The 16,456-nt window shown below is 41.1% G+C and overlaps 1 protein-coding gene and 1 long non-coding RNA gene across 3 annotated transcripts in view; one reads left to right on the top strand and one right to left on the bottom strand.

The window, feature by feature from the left end:
• Positions 1-16,456, top strand: part of LOC136828649 (pre-mRNA-splicing factor 38B-like) — a 138,659-nt gene that overhangs the window by 89,531 nt on the left and 32,672 nt on the right. The window lies entirely within an intron of this gene.
• Positions 219-16,456, bottom strand: part of LOC136828652 (uncharacterized) — a 170,116-nt gene continuing 153,878 nt past the window's right edge. The window contains exons 2-3 of the long non-coding RNA XR_010850165.1: positions 618-679; positions 219-338 (exon numbers count right to left, since the gene is read on the bottom strand). This is a non-coding gene — a long non-coding RNA (uncharacterized lncRNA). The remainder of the gene's footprint in view (positions 339-617; positions 680-16,456) is intronic.

The following is a 16,456-nucleotide window of genomic DNA, read 5'->3' as shown; positions in this document are numbered from 1 at the left end:
ATTGTCAGCAAAAAGTAAAAATATACATGGCAACTGTTCTACAAGTGCATGACTATTCGAGTGCAATATTATATTTATTTTCCTCAGTAACTGCTTTCTCTTATACTGTTTATTTTAATCATTACTACTTTTACCTTTTGCATATATGGATTGACCTTGAGCTGAGCACCACTAAAATTCTGAGAATTTATTCAGATAAGGTTGGAAGGAAAAATATGTGACATATGTGATATTTATTGCACTAAATAAAATAAGCCTTGAAAATAACATAATCACAAATAAACAAGACAGTTCACACAAATCATAGGGCGTTTCCTTTGTTCAGCTTCGCTCGCTGTCTGTAAAGAAAATGTTATGAAGATTAGTATTGAAACTTTATGACCATTTTTGTAGAAGAATATAACCACAGGAATAATAACCCAAATTAAATTACCTTATAATTGAGCAACTGAGGTTTACATTAGTTATGAGGAAGGAAATACAAGACCAATACATCAAAACCAAACCCATTCCTGAAATGAACGGTAAACCTAATATAAATTTGTGGGGTCATAATAGGGGAAACTATCCTTCATAAATATGGTCACTCAAAACAGGGATGTATATGATTCTCTTACCCAATTATTTGCAATAAGAATTTAGGACTAAGCTAGAGTTCCTATTCTGAGAGCTGTATCACCTGAAAGGACAAAAGAATACAAATATATAAACATAATAACACCAAAAACTATTACAAATCTTATTAAGCTTAAAATGACAGACAGGAAAACCTGAATAGGCAACACAAGGCACTAAGAGTTCGCAATGATAACCTTTAAGAATAAGCTCTATTTATTCTTGGTACTCACCATTGTCGAACCTTGCACAAAGGCCTACTTGTATTTTGGAATTATCTTAAAATCTAATTAACATTTATTCTGGATTGTCATGTGTGTGTGAATGCAGGGCTTATTAAAGATATATTATAGCAGCACTGTACTGTTATCTACTTCATATGGTGTACAAAAATTGATAAAATCCTGACAATATCCAAAGCACTTTATGAGATATTATTGGTTGAAACCTAGGATAAATATATGATGCACTATATTTACTGATTAGCGCAATTATATTAATTGCATTTCTCAAAACTTGGAGTAAATAATACACAACACAGGGGTGGAAAGTCTATTTCCTGTTTCTTGTGTTATTGTATTCCAAGTTTTGTCCAAGATAATATCCCTTAATGAAATATGATTGATAGTGTGTATTAGTAAATGGAGTGCATTTTGTATATATTGTATGTAAGGATTTTATGAATTTTTGTCCGTCTTATATAAATTGAAGTAGTGACGTAACATACCTTTAATAAGCCCTGCGCACGGAAGGGTTTGGATGAAATGTTTATTAGATTTTTATTGTGAAAATATCAAAATATAAATACAAAATGGCATCTGCTCACTCTGTATAAAATTAGCAAATAAATATACATACGCACTCACATGCAACACAAACCATATATATTTTTTTTTTTATCTTACCTGCATGTATTCTTGCAAGACCCTCATAAAAAATTACTATGATTGATACCAAAGTAGAATCTGAATTATTGTAAAAGTTAACATAACGAAAAACATTGGTTATGTTTACAAAGCTGAACGTTTCTACCTCTTCTAACATTTATAATCCTCTCAGTCCTAATGTAATAGATATTTTTTTACAACATTCTTTATTCAAGAAAGCCCTAAGGCATCTACAGTCGATATATTGTGCTTGTATAAAATCTATGTCTGGTATTTCAGCTGTAGCAACTACAAAGTTGATAGGCAGAGCAATGCCTATCATTTAAAAGTTTTGTAGTATTAAAGGGATGTCAATCTATTTTACATTGTCACTTTTTAATTTGTATTGCATGTGCAGTGTTTACCGGATTATTCCTTCAAGTATGAAATATGATTTGTTCCAACATGATATACAAACCATCAGTCCATCACACTAGGAATTACTTACGGCGAAGCTGGACACGGCCGTTAAACTCTCGAACAAGGTGGTTAGGCAGTAACCACCGTCGGGTAGGCGGGAATACCCGCCTGCCTGGATGTAAACATTCCTGTTTGCTTTTGGCCATCATAAGTTGCAGACGTGTTTTCGGATCCCTTTGCCTGACTGTCGTTAAGCTCTTTATTATCCCAGCAGGATCTTTCTGTATTTTTGTGTTTATATTGCGTGTGTTTGATATTTATTAATACAAACCCGCGATTTATGATAGCCTTGCATAAGCTGTCGTTCCCCCTGCGTCTGTGTCTTGGGTTTGATGGCCAAGGGCATATTGAGAGGGGTGTAACCGAGTGGTAATGCTTCTCTTCCAGTAGCCCTTTATTTAGATACTGAAGGTGTTCTCCTGTATGTTTGGAGATTTAGATTGGGATGTGATATCTTCGCTCCCCTACATTGATAGGGATGTAAGAGTTCACTCCTTTTCTTGGGCTCCCGCCCTCCGTGTACAAGGGCATGACTACTTTCTTTCTACTTGTGCTGAGTGTTGTTTTCGCCGCCTGCGCTATAGAGAGTTGCGGTGGGGGGAGGTTGCAGGCGTCATCGGTAAGTTTCGCTTCCACAGCGCCCTTGGTGGCCTTCCCCCCCCCTTCCTTCTCTCTCCCTGTAGGTTCTTCCTGATCTCTCTCCTTCATCCTCTTTGCTCGCACGTCGGGCGAAGACTGCGAGGGTGTGGGAAGCGGTTGGTCGGATGACCTCTTCTAAGGGGCCTCCTCTCGCTGCGTGGGGCAGTTCCCCTCATAGTGAGAGGAGTCTCCCTCTGCTAACCATCTTTGCTTTTTCTTTCAGGTTGACAGTGAGCATCGCAGGCACAGCGGTAGTTGGCTGGATATCTCAGTTGGGATATCTTTGCATGAAGGAGTCCCGATGTTCATTCAACGTTGCTTCAGGACTGACTACAGTACCTGGATGGAATGACATAGTTCCATGTCGGGGTCGTTCCGACGCTGTTCCCGCTGATGTGGATCGATTGCTGTCATTGCTGGCCTTCATGTATTCTGTGGCACTGCCTCTGGCATATCTGTGGTCCATCTGCTCCTGCTGTTTCCTGTGTTATGCTCCTGTTGACTCGATGACAGTCTCTGGGCGGCTCTTCCTGGTCTCCTGCTGCAGCCATCCTGATCGTCCCTGTCGCTGCTGGTAACTTTCATGTGAGGTTCCTGGCCGTTGCTGTAGCTCCTGCCTTCTGAACCACTTCCGTAGCTCCTGCATCATCTGTCCTGATCATGTCTGCTGCTTCTCCTGGTGTTCGTGTCCTGGGCTGCTTCCATTGTGATCCTGCCTAGCTGCCCTGGAGGTTACGATGCTTTTGTGTCCACCATCCTGTAGAAGATGTCAGAGTGAAAGTGAAAGAAGTAGCCCTGTGGAAGTAGCTGCTGTCTTCTTCAACTTGTCTTCGATTTCATCTTCTGCTGCCTCTTCCCTTCCTCTCCTGAGGTTCGAGGGGGGTCCTGGGAACCTGATAAACCTCTGTTGGCCATAGAGGAGGAAGGCTGCTTTTTTCCCCTTGATGCCCTTGGACGTCTAGGGACTGCCTTCTTCCGAGAAGGCAGTGGGTCTCTCGTTGGCTCTTCCCAACCTTCGGGTTAGGGAACCAATTGGCATACCCCTGGGGTCTGTGTTTCAGGAGCTACGGGCGCGCACACCTCAGTTTGTGATCCCGTTCCCAGTCCTAGAAAAATTAAGTATACCTTAGTTTAACCAGACCACTGAGCTGATTAACAGCTCTCCTAGGGCTGGCCCGAAGGATTAGACTTATTTTATGTGGCTAAGAACCAACTGGTTACTTAGCAACGGGACTTACAGCTTATTGTGGAATCTGAACCACATTATAGCGAGAAATGAATTTCTATCACCAGAAATAAATTCCTTTAATTCTTCATTAGCTGGCCGGAGACTCTAACTCAGCCCTAGTGAGAGCTAGCCAACAGCTTTACCAGCTCGCCCAATGAGTCCCAGTCCTAGAGGTTCCTCCTCTTAAGCTGGGGGCTGCTTTGGGCGCTCGTTCGCGAGCTGCTTCAAGTACTTGAGACTCTGTGGAATATCGAGTATCCCAATCTGGTCTGGAGAGTACTCTACTCTTCCCAGTTTGGGAGCAGTGCGAGAGAAAGGACCGAGGCACCTAGGTGTCTCAGCACTTCCTTCCAGCACTACAAGCGCTCCTCAAGTGCCAGCCCCCCTCAACTCCTAAGAAGTCCCAGGCTTTAGAAGAAGATTGCTGAACACATAGCCCTCTTCTTCCCTTCTGGGAAAGTGCGCTTAACTGTGTCTATTTCCACTCTCTTTTTCCATAAGGGAGGAGGGTGGAAGGGAAGAGAGAAAGAAGCATCGACCAGGAAGAAGTTCTATTGCAGATGCCTGGGTGAAATGATACTTAACGAGTCTCTAGAGCTGGCAGTGACAGTGCCGAGACCTGGGAATGGATTCTTTCAGGAGAAGTACCTATTTCCCTTGGGTCTCGGTAATTCTTTTCATCAAACTTCCATCCTGCTTTTTCTCCCATGCTCCCGATTTGGGAAATGCCAGCCCTGTCGTCTTGCAGAAGCTACCCCATGGTGGAGAACAGAGGTCTGCTTCCATTCCTCCATCCTTCTTTCCTCTTCGAAATATGAGGAAAGAGTTAGGCTAATGCTTGATTGAAGGAACCTTCGAACATGCTTGCATATTCCCCTCACATCGTGTGTCTACTTCCGGATTAACCGATCGAGGAATAGGCACACACCGGTAAAACTTTGTCTTGAAGGTGTGTGACCAAGACGATTAATACCTTCTCATCAAGATCTTGGGCTCAAGACAGCCTTTTGGCCTTCCAAGAATTCAGGATGATTTTTGTGAGACTCAGAGGTTTCGTTGAACAAGAAAACCACAGTAGTGGCAATCGTCAACAAACAAGAGGGAATTGTTTTTTCTTCCTGTTTCATCTGTCGACATTTGCAGGTACTCAAGTGTTTAGCGCACTTGATAGCTCAATTAGCCAGATACATTCCCAGTGGGGATGTATTGGTAGGCGAGCTCAACCTCGGGTTTGAGTGATCGGGATGGAACGTGCTCTTCACTCTTTTCCTCATGAAGAGACTACTCGACTGAGAGATCCGTACCGTCTTTCTGTTGCCTCCCTGCACAACAAAGTCAGTAGTTTTCTTGCTCCTTTGTACCAGACCCAGGGGCCGCTATGGTGAGGCATGCTGTCTTTTTGGGAAAAATCAATAGCTACGTTTTTCCCTCCATATTTGTCTGTTTCGCTAGGGGTTCTCAAGCACTGTTTACCCTGCGTTACAGACAAATGCTGGAAGACTTCGCCTTTCGCCCAACCTGATAGCTCTGCTTCTGATGCATCGAGAAGAGTTCTGCTTGACCGAACCTCCTGTAGCAGCTACTCAGGAAGCAGTTCTTCAGGCAGTAAATCCTTGTGTTGAGGACTGGGAGACCTTCCAGCTATCCTTGCAAGCATCGGCTTTCTCGCCAAGTGGCAACAGACATAGGATATCTCTTGAAGTCCTCCGCAACACGTGCCAGGGACTAGATCTGTCTTCACTGGTTGGTTTCATTTATGGAATTTCTCGGGTCAGAGTCGCTCAAGTCTGGACTTCCTTGTCTTCTCTGCGAGGGGTTCTTCTCTCCCTTTTGTTTGTGAAGAACATAGGCCCTTGCGACCTAGTCTTCTATCTGAAGTAGCCTTCTCCTCATTCAAGATTTAGCTATGGATGAGAAGCTTCTTTGGTCTTGATGTCCCAGGGAACTGCTCCTGGGCGGCATGTGACTCTTGTTTGGGGCTCCTGCCCCGTGCTCTGCACACACCCTTATGAGCGTCGTCGGATAGAGATGTGTCCTCATAGGGCCGTCTCTCATCTTGCTTCGGCCTTGCAGTAGGAGATGGAAGAACTGGTGAAGGGAATCAATACTTCGACTTCTCGGATGTTGTAAGTGGACTCCGAATCCATCGGCATCTATTGTCGGGTTCGAGTCCTTCTTGTTCCCCTCCTCCTTGGACTTTGTATTGATGATCCAGATCAGTTGTTACTTTGTCCTATTAGGGAGCTGTGGTACTTTCCAAAAAGGCTCAACATTCCTAACCTGGATGTCGTTGACATTTTTGCTAGTTATATCTCTCCCAAGGAAGAAGTGTCTGAGGACACATCTTTCTCCTGGTTTCGTGAAGTGATGGAAGGAGGTACTCGGCAGCTGGCGATGACGATACTGGTACTTTCCACCCGAGATCTCACAAAGTCAATAGTTTGGTCCATCCTTATCATTCCGGAAGTTTCTGTCAGTCTGGAAGCAAGATGTGGCCTCATAGACCACACACTTATCTTCCTGGGGTCTTGCCCACAGGCCCTTGGAACCTGTTTTCCTTGGCCCTATGGTAGCTGCTCAACAAATTGTGTTTTCTTACCCGGCCCCTTCAAGAGAACTACAGTGAACCCCCCCGTATTCGAGGGGGATGCGTCCCACACCCCCCCGCAAATAGCTAAAATCCGCGAATACTTAAAACCCCTCTAAAAACACTTAGAACTGCCCATTTTGATAGTTTAAACACAGAAAAACCCTGTAAAAATGCACATACCTGAGTATTTTAATAGTTTTATCACAAAAGTGCATTTATTCATGAAAATTATATGAAAATACAGTAATTAGTGAATATTTCTCAGTGAAAAATACCGCGAATGGGCGAATTTTCTGCAAATAATGGCTAGATATGTTCCACAGAGAAACCCGCAAATGCGTGAGTCCGTGAATCATGAGAACACGAATATGGGGGGTTTACTGTAGTAGCATCTCGCCTAAGGTGTTGGTTCTGGAAGTGAGAAGAATACCGAGAGTGACTGGCCTCTCTTCCTCCTCCTTTCCCATCCTCCTACTTCTCCTCCTTCGGAATGAGAATAGGACTCAAACCAGTACTTGCTGGATCTGGCTTCTGATGTGGTAAGACTGCTCATCGAGTACCCATTCTATTTTTCCTCTTGAATCATAGAAACAATTCCGCTCCTTCCTCTAGCAGGGGGAGGAAGGAGAGACTAGCAATAAGGGAAACCCTATCTTGGGTTTTCCTTACTGCCTCTGACTCTAAGATTCTTCGCAGCCTATATCGTATGAGTTACATTTCCTCACTCGTGCGAAAAGGTCCAGTATCTGACATTTGATCTTTCAGTTTCTACACTGATCAATATGTCAGAGGCACGGTACTCCTCACTCTTTCGACCAGGAGGAGTAGCCCAGGTGTGCAGAACTCCAGTCAGTTCAAGAGACTCACTCAGATCTCTGCCTCCAACTAGTGAGTCTTCCTAATATAAATGACCGATGGTTTGTATGTCGTATCGGAACAAATCACAATTTCTGAAAGTAAATGGTCCTTTACATTACATTTTATGCCTGCCTCATGCCACCCCTCAATCTGAACCTGGACCGAAAGGCAAACTGGAATGTTTACATCCAGGTAGGCGGGTATTCCTGCCTACCTAAGGGTAGTTACTGCCTAACCACATTGTTCAAGAGTTTAACGGCCGTATCCAGCTTTGCTGTAAGTAATTCCTAATGTGAAGGATGTCAGGTCTGTATATTTAGGAACAATACAATTAACTTTCAAAAATTGTGATGTTGAGTTTTCTGGACTCGGACATATTTGATAAATAATAAAATCTTAAGTGGAGGTGCCAGTATATCAAATAAAAATTCAAACACAAAAACAAAAACAGAGGTATGTAGGCTTATGATAGTCACTGTAATTCTGTTTTTTCTCCTATTTCGTAACGTTTTAATGCAAGTGGGTAAGAAGCTTCAAAATAACTGATATACTAGTAATTTTAAGAATCGTACGGATTAGAGAAGTGAGTAATGCCCCATACTATATTTTGAATTCTTCCATAATATATATCCCAGATATGGTAAATTTGTAAAAATATGTTTGTTGAGAAAGATATGATTTTTCTCCTTTCCAGTCAATCCTTTAGAGTATCCTCATAATATTTGTAAAATTTGGTGTAATGGCTTAGGTGGACTACTTTTTTTATTTATAAAAGGAATAGTGAAAAAAATAAGTTATTAATTATTCTTCATTGAGGAATTATTTTACATAAGGTTCCCTCTTTTTTTTTCTGTCCTATAGAATTAAACTGTGTTAAATGCTCCTCCAGGTTTGTAAATTGTAGTGTGTGTGTGTTGAAGGATTCCACATGAAGTAGATGGGTAAATGAATAACTGAAAAAGAATTGTTATAAAAGTAGTCTAATGAGAATGCAGTCTGAATTTATAGGGTTTCATTGTACCTCCCTGAAGTATTCACTTGAATAAGGGAAAAAATTGGCTTCAAATGAAGCTGAATAACTAAGGGGAAGAGACCAAATGGAATGGATGAAAAGTATACGGCAAAAAGTGTGAGCAGATGTTGGAAAGAACATTTGACCCCACCGCTATTTTGCTTAGCAAGGCACACACTATTTGCTTAAAGTACTATGAATATGTTACAATTAGAGTTTTCAAGTGTTTGGATTGTGTCTGGACCACATAATACATAATGGTTTTAAGAGAATGTGGGCTGTTAATTAAAATTTTTTGCTTGTTGTTAGATGCAGCAAGTTGTAGTTTTATTGCAATAGTTGTACTGTTTATTTGAATAACTTTCCTTTTTTCTAAGCTTCTGAATAGATTTTTTATGTTTAATTTTTATAGGTATCTTTAATGGAAATACGTGAATTTTTCTTTTGAAACAGAGAGTAGTTTGCTGCAAATTTTTCAAAGATTTTAGCCTTACTGCAAAGGAAATCATATTAAAAGTGTTGTTAATTATTCTTGTCTGATGGCCCTGTTATCCAGAGTTGGAAGTTTTATTCTTGGTTGTGATGGCTCTTGAACATAATACCAGTAGAAACATATTTGGATTATTCCTTGAGTCCCCATGTCCCATTGTCCCATTCCTTATCCTATCCCACATCATCTGGTGGTGGTACGACAGTGGAACAGCATCCACACACATTACGGTGAGTAACTATCTTTTTTTTTTCTTATTTTGTATTGTGTTGCATGACAAGGAGGGTTTTCATATTTTATTTTTAGTTCACTAGTTATCATGGACCTGAATGAATATCTGTAATTATATGGCTTTGATGGTACTTCTTATATGTGTTCTACAGTACTAGTAATATTCAGAATAGGTGTGTTACTCTATATATAGCAGTTGTTTGTTGTTGATATGATTTTTCTTGAAATGACAATAAATGTATAAAGCATTATTATAGAAATTCCACAGTTTATTCATGAATTCCTTGATGTAAACTTTGAGAATGACTCAAGCAATGATTTGATTTGTTTCTTATAAAGTTGTGGTCACAGTTGTTGTTAAAAGGATAAATTTGAATTGAATTTGCCAAGTAGTTGTTGGGTACAGGGGATTAACGTTGCTGTTCTCTCCAGGATAAGTGTTGGGCGGCTGCCTCGTGAACATCAAGTGACCTCTGGGTTTGACCACCACAGGTTTTTACCCGAGAATTTTATCATGTTAGCTGTACGGAAAAATGCTGGTACATGCAAGGAAACAAACTTGTTATCAATAATAGCTTAGAGTGGTTATTTCCATTAGGGATTACAGTATTGAAGATTTCAATATATATTTTGACATTTGATAATTTTGTCAGGCAGAGTTCCCATAGGTCAAATAATGTTGGTTTAGCACAACCATGTTAGGATTAGGTGGTAGACCAGTTTTGACACATTTTTATTAAGAAATATTTTACTTTTTTTATGCCAAGGGGTGATCTAAATTCTTCCCCATCAAACTAGCGTGATGTGTGCTTATATTATTCATGTAAGGCTCTCTTTTTATATATCTTTAAATTCTTTTTTTATTTATTTAGTATGCTATAAAGGTTTTGTGGTATTATGGTCCATGCTGGGGTTATTGTTATTGATGGGTTGATGTAACTTTTAGAATTTTGAATACTGTATAAAGTCTTCAGGCAATATTCTTGAACTTATATTTGGACCTTCAGAGTGGTTTTTGACAATTTCATTCAGTATTCATTGAAACCAGTGAAAATATGAGATGGGAGTTGTGTATGGTTCTTCATGTAGGTGATGTAATCTATTGTAGATGTGTATGTTTGATTTAACAAATAATGCTGTTTTTATCTTGAGGAAACTTTGCAAGCATTTATGAGTAAAGAATTGGTATGGAACAGTAATAATGGTTAGAAGGAAGGGACATAAATCCATCTTTGAATGTGCCCATTACAAGTTCTCTGTTTATGAGTAAATTGTACTTCCAGTATTGAGGAAAATAAGTGAATATGTGTTACTGTATTGGTCTTTTACATTTCACGACCATGGAGGAGAATGTCTTCATTGCCTGCTTACAGTGACTTGCATTTGAGTCTAAGCATTTCAGAGTTGGGCATGTACTTTTCAGCAAAAGAGATGGTCTTATTTGGAATGAATCTTACCTACTGCTAAAGTTAGCTTATATCTTTGTGCCGCTTGGTTCTATCGGCATTTAAAAAATAAAAACGAGAAGTATGGCTGACCTGGTTAGCCTGTATAATCACCTGTTTTCCTCACCAGGTGCTTTAGAATGTTTTATGTTCTTGTCAGAATTCTTCCTGCCGTGTTCTTGTTTGCTTAGTGGAATTCGGGTGTAATAATTTTGTATTTTTTTGTGGCCAGTTTGGGAGCTCTGGCTGTTATCTCTCCTGTATGGTATTGTACTTGGTTTTGTTTTTGAGCTATGTCTTCTACTACTAGCCAAGATAGAAGTAATAGGCTATGTAGGAATGAGTTTTGTGTTTACCTGATGTATTCGGTTAGCCATGATGGCCACAGTGTGTGTGTTTCATGTAGGGGTAAATAAGGAGTGTGATTTTTCCTCATTGTGAAGAATGTAAAGAATGGTCAGATGAGAGAATTAATGGTTTTGTGAAATATTGGAAGATGTAGGAGGCCAATAGGTTACGTAGGCACTTAGTCAGGTCTGGCGATTAGCCTACTCCATCAATCCCTATTAACTGCTATGCCCCTTCTCTCTTTCCTCCTTTGCTTGACAAGCCAGATTCCTCTTTCATTATTAATGCTCAGCATTCTTTTGCTCCCTTTTTGGTTCAGGAGAAAAGATTAGGTAAAATGGAAGATGATAGCTTATTGTTAACTTCAGTTAGACATTTAGCCGACTTAGTGACTAAAGATCCTGATTCCCTCCGTAGTGATCATCATTTTTTTATTTCCCCCATGAGAGCCTTCATCTGCCTGTAGCCCACCCTCTGGACTGCCTGCATCAGTTGGTCTTCTCTAACAGGGAACCATGGCGTGTCTCGCAACAAAGGTCTGTGCCCTTCACCACCCGTCTCTCTCTACCGTCTGCTGTCTCGGCAGTGAAACATTCTCCGAAAGTTTCCTTTGGTAGAATTAAACGTACGCTCAAGCCGACTTATGCGTTATCTTTTTCTGTCAGGAGTGAAAGTGATGCATACGAACCTGTTGAGTTATCTAGTTATATAGTAGTTTCTGAACCTCACATCAGTGCATATGTTGTCCAGTTGGTTACTCGCCCAGTACCAACTTTTTTTACTTCCATTTCTGACGTTGACCCCCCCCAACTCAATTCCCTACCTCTTTCTCCTAGTATTCCTTACCTTTTGTCTGCTGTTCCTATTTGTACTAGCGGCCCTTCCCATTCTGCTGCTTCTTGTACATTACATATGACTCTGGCTTTTACCTCAGTCAGGTTATCTTCCTATTCAAAACTTGTATCTCTTGTGGATTTGTTGCGTAAGCGCGAAGCGTTTGAGTTGTCTACCACAGTGACGTCATTTGTAAATCATCTCACAACCAGCCGTCTCCCTCCCAGTTATTCCCTCTCCCGGCCTCCTGTTGTTTCCCGGCAGCATCCTGTGATGTCATTGCTGTTCTTCCCAGGGGAGTTACCCTCTTCCCATGAGGATTTAACAATTCCTGTAACCCTGGTCCTTCCGTTAGACTTAGCGGATTTTGACGCTGATTCAGGTTATTCTCCTTAAGCATTTGGGTGCTTGTTAGATTGCACTGCTTTGCTTTACCCTTGCCATTTTACCAAAGATGATCCGATTGATTGGAGTTCACTTTTGTTGGCTTCTACTTTGGCTCCGGTTCAAGTAAGTAAGAAGTTAAAATTGTCTGATTCTGTTTTTGCAAGGTTCGGTGCAATATCAAAAGTTGTATCCCTCAAAGCAGGTCATAGGAATTCGATGGCTACGGTTTCCTCTTTCATGAAACCTTGGAGAGTTGCTTATTATCACATGGAGCATTGCCAGAGCTCCATTCTTACCCTGTTCAAGATGCCAGTTGTTGCAAATTGCTTGACCCTATGAAACGTAGAGCTCTCGAAGCTGATAAAGTAGTTTGGTCTAATGGTGAGGCAGAAGTGCTCTCAAAATCAGCTTTTCATGCTATTGAAGCCCTTTCCCTTGCAGAACTTACACCTAGTACTATTGGTCATTTACTGCGCCAAGCAAAAGAACACATTACTCTTGAGGGAGGGACACGTATGGAGAATTGTCTCATATGTTTACTAATTCTACTTTAGAGAAACAAGAACAATTGTGTTCTTTTTTGTCTTGTAAAGTTCCGCCAGCTCAGTGATCAGTAGCTGTTTTGATGCCCCTCATCAGCGTCTACTTAAACCCGATGTTTTTAAAACTATTAATGAAGATGTTTCGAATCAGGAAAGTAGAGAATAATTAGCTCAGTCTTGTAAAGCCTCTTTCAAGCATTCTGCACCTATACTGGTTTCCGGTCCTGCTTCCAAAATTCACACTGTATTTCAACCCAAGTCATCTTCCAGTTCTTCCTTGTTTAGTCAGCCCTTTCGAGGTAGTCAAGTCTCATGCTTTAGGGGAAAGAATCGTAAAAGCAAGTGCAACTGGTGGTTTGAGCCCACAAAGTACATTAGGAGCCCATCTTCAGAGCTTTTGGAGTGTCTGGCAAAGCTTTGGAGAGGAACCTCGGGTGGTGAAGATGCTCAGGGAGGGATATGTCGTACCTTTTGTTACTCCTCCCCCCGTCAGCGTCTCTGATATCCTTCCCTGTGTACCGTCATCACGTAGAGTGATTCTGAATTTTACAGAAGAGCGCACAGATGTTATGCAAGGAGGCGATCAAACCAGTGTTAGACAAGTCACCTGGGTTTTATAATCCCCTTTTTCTTGCTCCCAAGACCTTGGGGGCTGGTGGCCAGTATTAGATGTTTCCAGTCTCTACAAGTTCGTTCATCTGACTCCCTTTTTAATGGAGTCACCCAGTTCTGTTCTGGCAACTATCCAAAAGGGAGACTGAATGATTTCTGTCGATATGCAAGACACATGCTTCCACGTTCCGATTCATCCTCAGTCAAGAAATTTCTACGCCTTGTCTTCAAAGGCAAGATCTTCCAATTCAAGGACTCTGTTTTGATCTGAGCACGGCCCCACAAGTATTCACCCATGTTTTGGCTCCATTAATGGGAGTGAGTCATTTGCTAGGCATCCAGATGCTCCTATACTTAGACGACTGGTTAGTTCTCGCCAACTCGTTTCAGGTGATCTTGAGGGCCAAATATTGTCTCCTGTGACTAGGGATGAAGATCGACTCTCAGTCTTTTCGGGCTTTTCCGATGGAGAAGCGAGTGGACAATTCTCTATCTCTACCAAGAGAATTTCTACCCTTAGAAAAGCTTCCAGCCAAGAAATGGCTGTCTCTTTTGAGCCACATGGCTTCTTTAGAGAAGCTTGTCTTAATGGTCTGCCTAAGAATGAGACCAATTCAATTTTATCTCAAGGACCCTTGGGACAGGTCTCGTTATTCGGAATTGTTTCCGGTGATAGTTCCCCCAAGTCTTTTGAGTTCTCTCCGTTGGTGGGGAGATTGGTCAAGACTGTTGATGGCTCTGCCTCTGGAGCTCAAGAGCCCAGACCTCACATTGTCTTTATACACGTTGGTGTCAGGTTGGGGATCCTTTCTGGGACACATCGAAATGTCAGGGAGTTGGACAGTAGCAGAAAGGAAAATGCATATCAACAGTCTAGAGCTTCTGGCAATTTGGGAAAAGCCTTATGCAAGTAGAACATCTTGTCAGAGACAAGATGATCGCAGTCTACTCAGACAGATCGACTTCGCTGTCTTACATAAGAAGGCAAGGGGACACAAAATCAAGAGATTTGTTCAGACTGGCAGAGAACCTTCTCCTTTGGGCAGAATCCAGGAACATCTGTCTTTTACCACAGTTTATCCCAGGGAGAGACAACGTTATCACGGACCAACTCAGCAGGAAAGGGCAATTAATTCTGTCAGAGTGGTCTCTTCATCTGCAAATCTGTCAGAGGTTGTGGAACCTTTGGGGAGTCCCATACGTTGACATGGTCGCAACTGCCCAAAATACAAAACTACCAATTTACTGTTCTTCATGCCAGGATCCTCGAGCATGGGAAGTTGATGCTTTTCTCAAAGAATGGCTGAACCTAGACCTCCACACTTTTCCCCCATCTGCAGTTTTGAGGAAAGTAATCAACAAGTTGCGCTCTTCGGAGAACACAAGGATGACGTTAATAGCTCCTTGTTGGCCCCAAAGAGAATGGTTTCCCGAGCTACCTCTCCTGACAGTAGATTTTCCTCATATACCTTTCAGGAAAGATCTTCTCAAACAGCCTCACTTGAGAAGATTCCATTAAAACCCCCATATGCTTCATCTGACCACTTGGAGACTCAACCATCTCTTACAAGCTGGAGGCTTTTCAAGAGCATCTAGGAAATCAATCCTCAAATTTAGACTGGTCAGCTTATCAATCTTGGTGCTTGTCCCAAGGGATATCCAGCACCCGTACCTATGTAGATAACCTTATTTAAGTTCTTCCGGTGTCTTGGGTATGTGAAACAACTTTCTGTTCCTTTGATTAAAGGATATTGTTCTATGTTATCTTCAGCTTTGAGACATTCAAACTTGAAGATTGATCATGATTTGGATTTGAAAGAGGTGTTCTGATCTTTTGAACTGGAAACCCCAAAATCTTCTTATAGTGTTTTAGGTTGGAATTTGGATGCCCTTCTCAAATTTTTGATGATGCCTCAATTTGAGCCTTTGTCTAGATCTTCCCTTAAAAACTTAATCTTAAAGATGCTTTTTCTCATAGTTCTTGCCACAGCTAAGCATATTAGTGAGCTTCAAGCCCTCTCTTTGCAGTGTGGGCTTCATCCAAGGGGATGCCAGCCTCTCTTTTCTTCCTTTGTTAAGGGCAAAAAACAATGTCAAAGCTAAAGCCCTTCCCAGATTTGTGAAAGTGCCTAATTAAACTACTTTAGTAGGCAGTGAGGAGGAGACTCTTCTATGTCCAGTTAGAACTTTAATGATTTACCGGGACATACGTAAACCTTGAGGAGGAGTTAAAAATTTATTCTTAAGTGTTAAGAGGCCTAATACTCCTATGTTCCAGAATGCTATCTTTTTTTTTTTTTACATTGCTTAATTCAGTCAGCACAAGCAGAGTTGAATTCTGACTTTACCATTGTTAAAAGTTAAGCCTCATGATGTCTGCTGTACGCACTTCTAATCTCCTTAAAAACCTTTCACTAGATAAGGTCTTAAAAACCTTTCGCTAGTCAAGGTAGTCTATGCCGCTCAGTGGAGATATAACTGTTTTTGCTGTGCATTATTTGCGAGACGTTGAAATTAAATATGAGAATTGCAAAGCCCTTAGTCCCATCATTGCGTTGGGGACAGTTTTCTTCTGTAAGTTGTTGGGAAATCCTGGTATCTATTGGGGAGCATGAAGGTACACATTGGTGTATAGGAGCATACCTTCCTATCATAAGGTAGTTATTGTCTTTTAGTTTGGACTGTCATTGTGGGCCTCTGGTGGGAAAACAGGTGATTATAGACAGTCTAACCAGGTCAGCCATGTTTCTTTTGTTTTTGATTTTTAAATGCCGATAGCACCTAGTAGGTAAGTATCCAAGTAATTAATTTTGTCATGAAAATTCACATATTATTTGAACAATCTAGATCAGGTGACTGACAGATCACAAAATAAATCTGGTTGCGTTTTCAGGAGGAGGAAATGTCTTCCTGCTGACCTTCACTTTTATCTTTTGCCAAAGGTGTCAGATTATAGCATCTTGATAGAAAGACCAAAAAATTTTGGATATCGGATTACTCTTTCAGAATTTTCAGAGGAAATTAACTTCCACTGTTAACCCCACCCAAGTGGGACCAGACTTAATTTGAATATACTCTTTGGTTTTGCCTCTGTGTCGCCCATACTTGCATAGAAATTACACTGGCTATTGGCTTTAGTGACCCCTATGATAGGGTGTTTATTGATGGGTTATCTTTTGTTCATTACTTTTAAATGAAACCACTAGTGATTACCCATTTAACAAAATCATCAGTGTGATGGTTGTTCTTTTAAGAAAAGGACAGTGACAGCCCTTTGGT

Source organism: Macrobrachium rosenbergii, chromosome 43, assembly GCF_040412425.1.
Source record: "Macrobrachium rosenbergii isolate ZJJX-2024 chromosome 43, ASM4041242v1, whole genome shotgun sequence".
In the NCBI taxonomy this organism is placed as follows: Eukaryota; Metazoa; Arthropoda; class Malacostraca; order Decapoda; family Palaemonidae; genus Macrobrachium; species Macrobrachium rosenbergii.
This window is presented reverse-complemented; position numbering and strand designations above follow the sequence as displayed.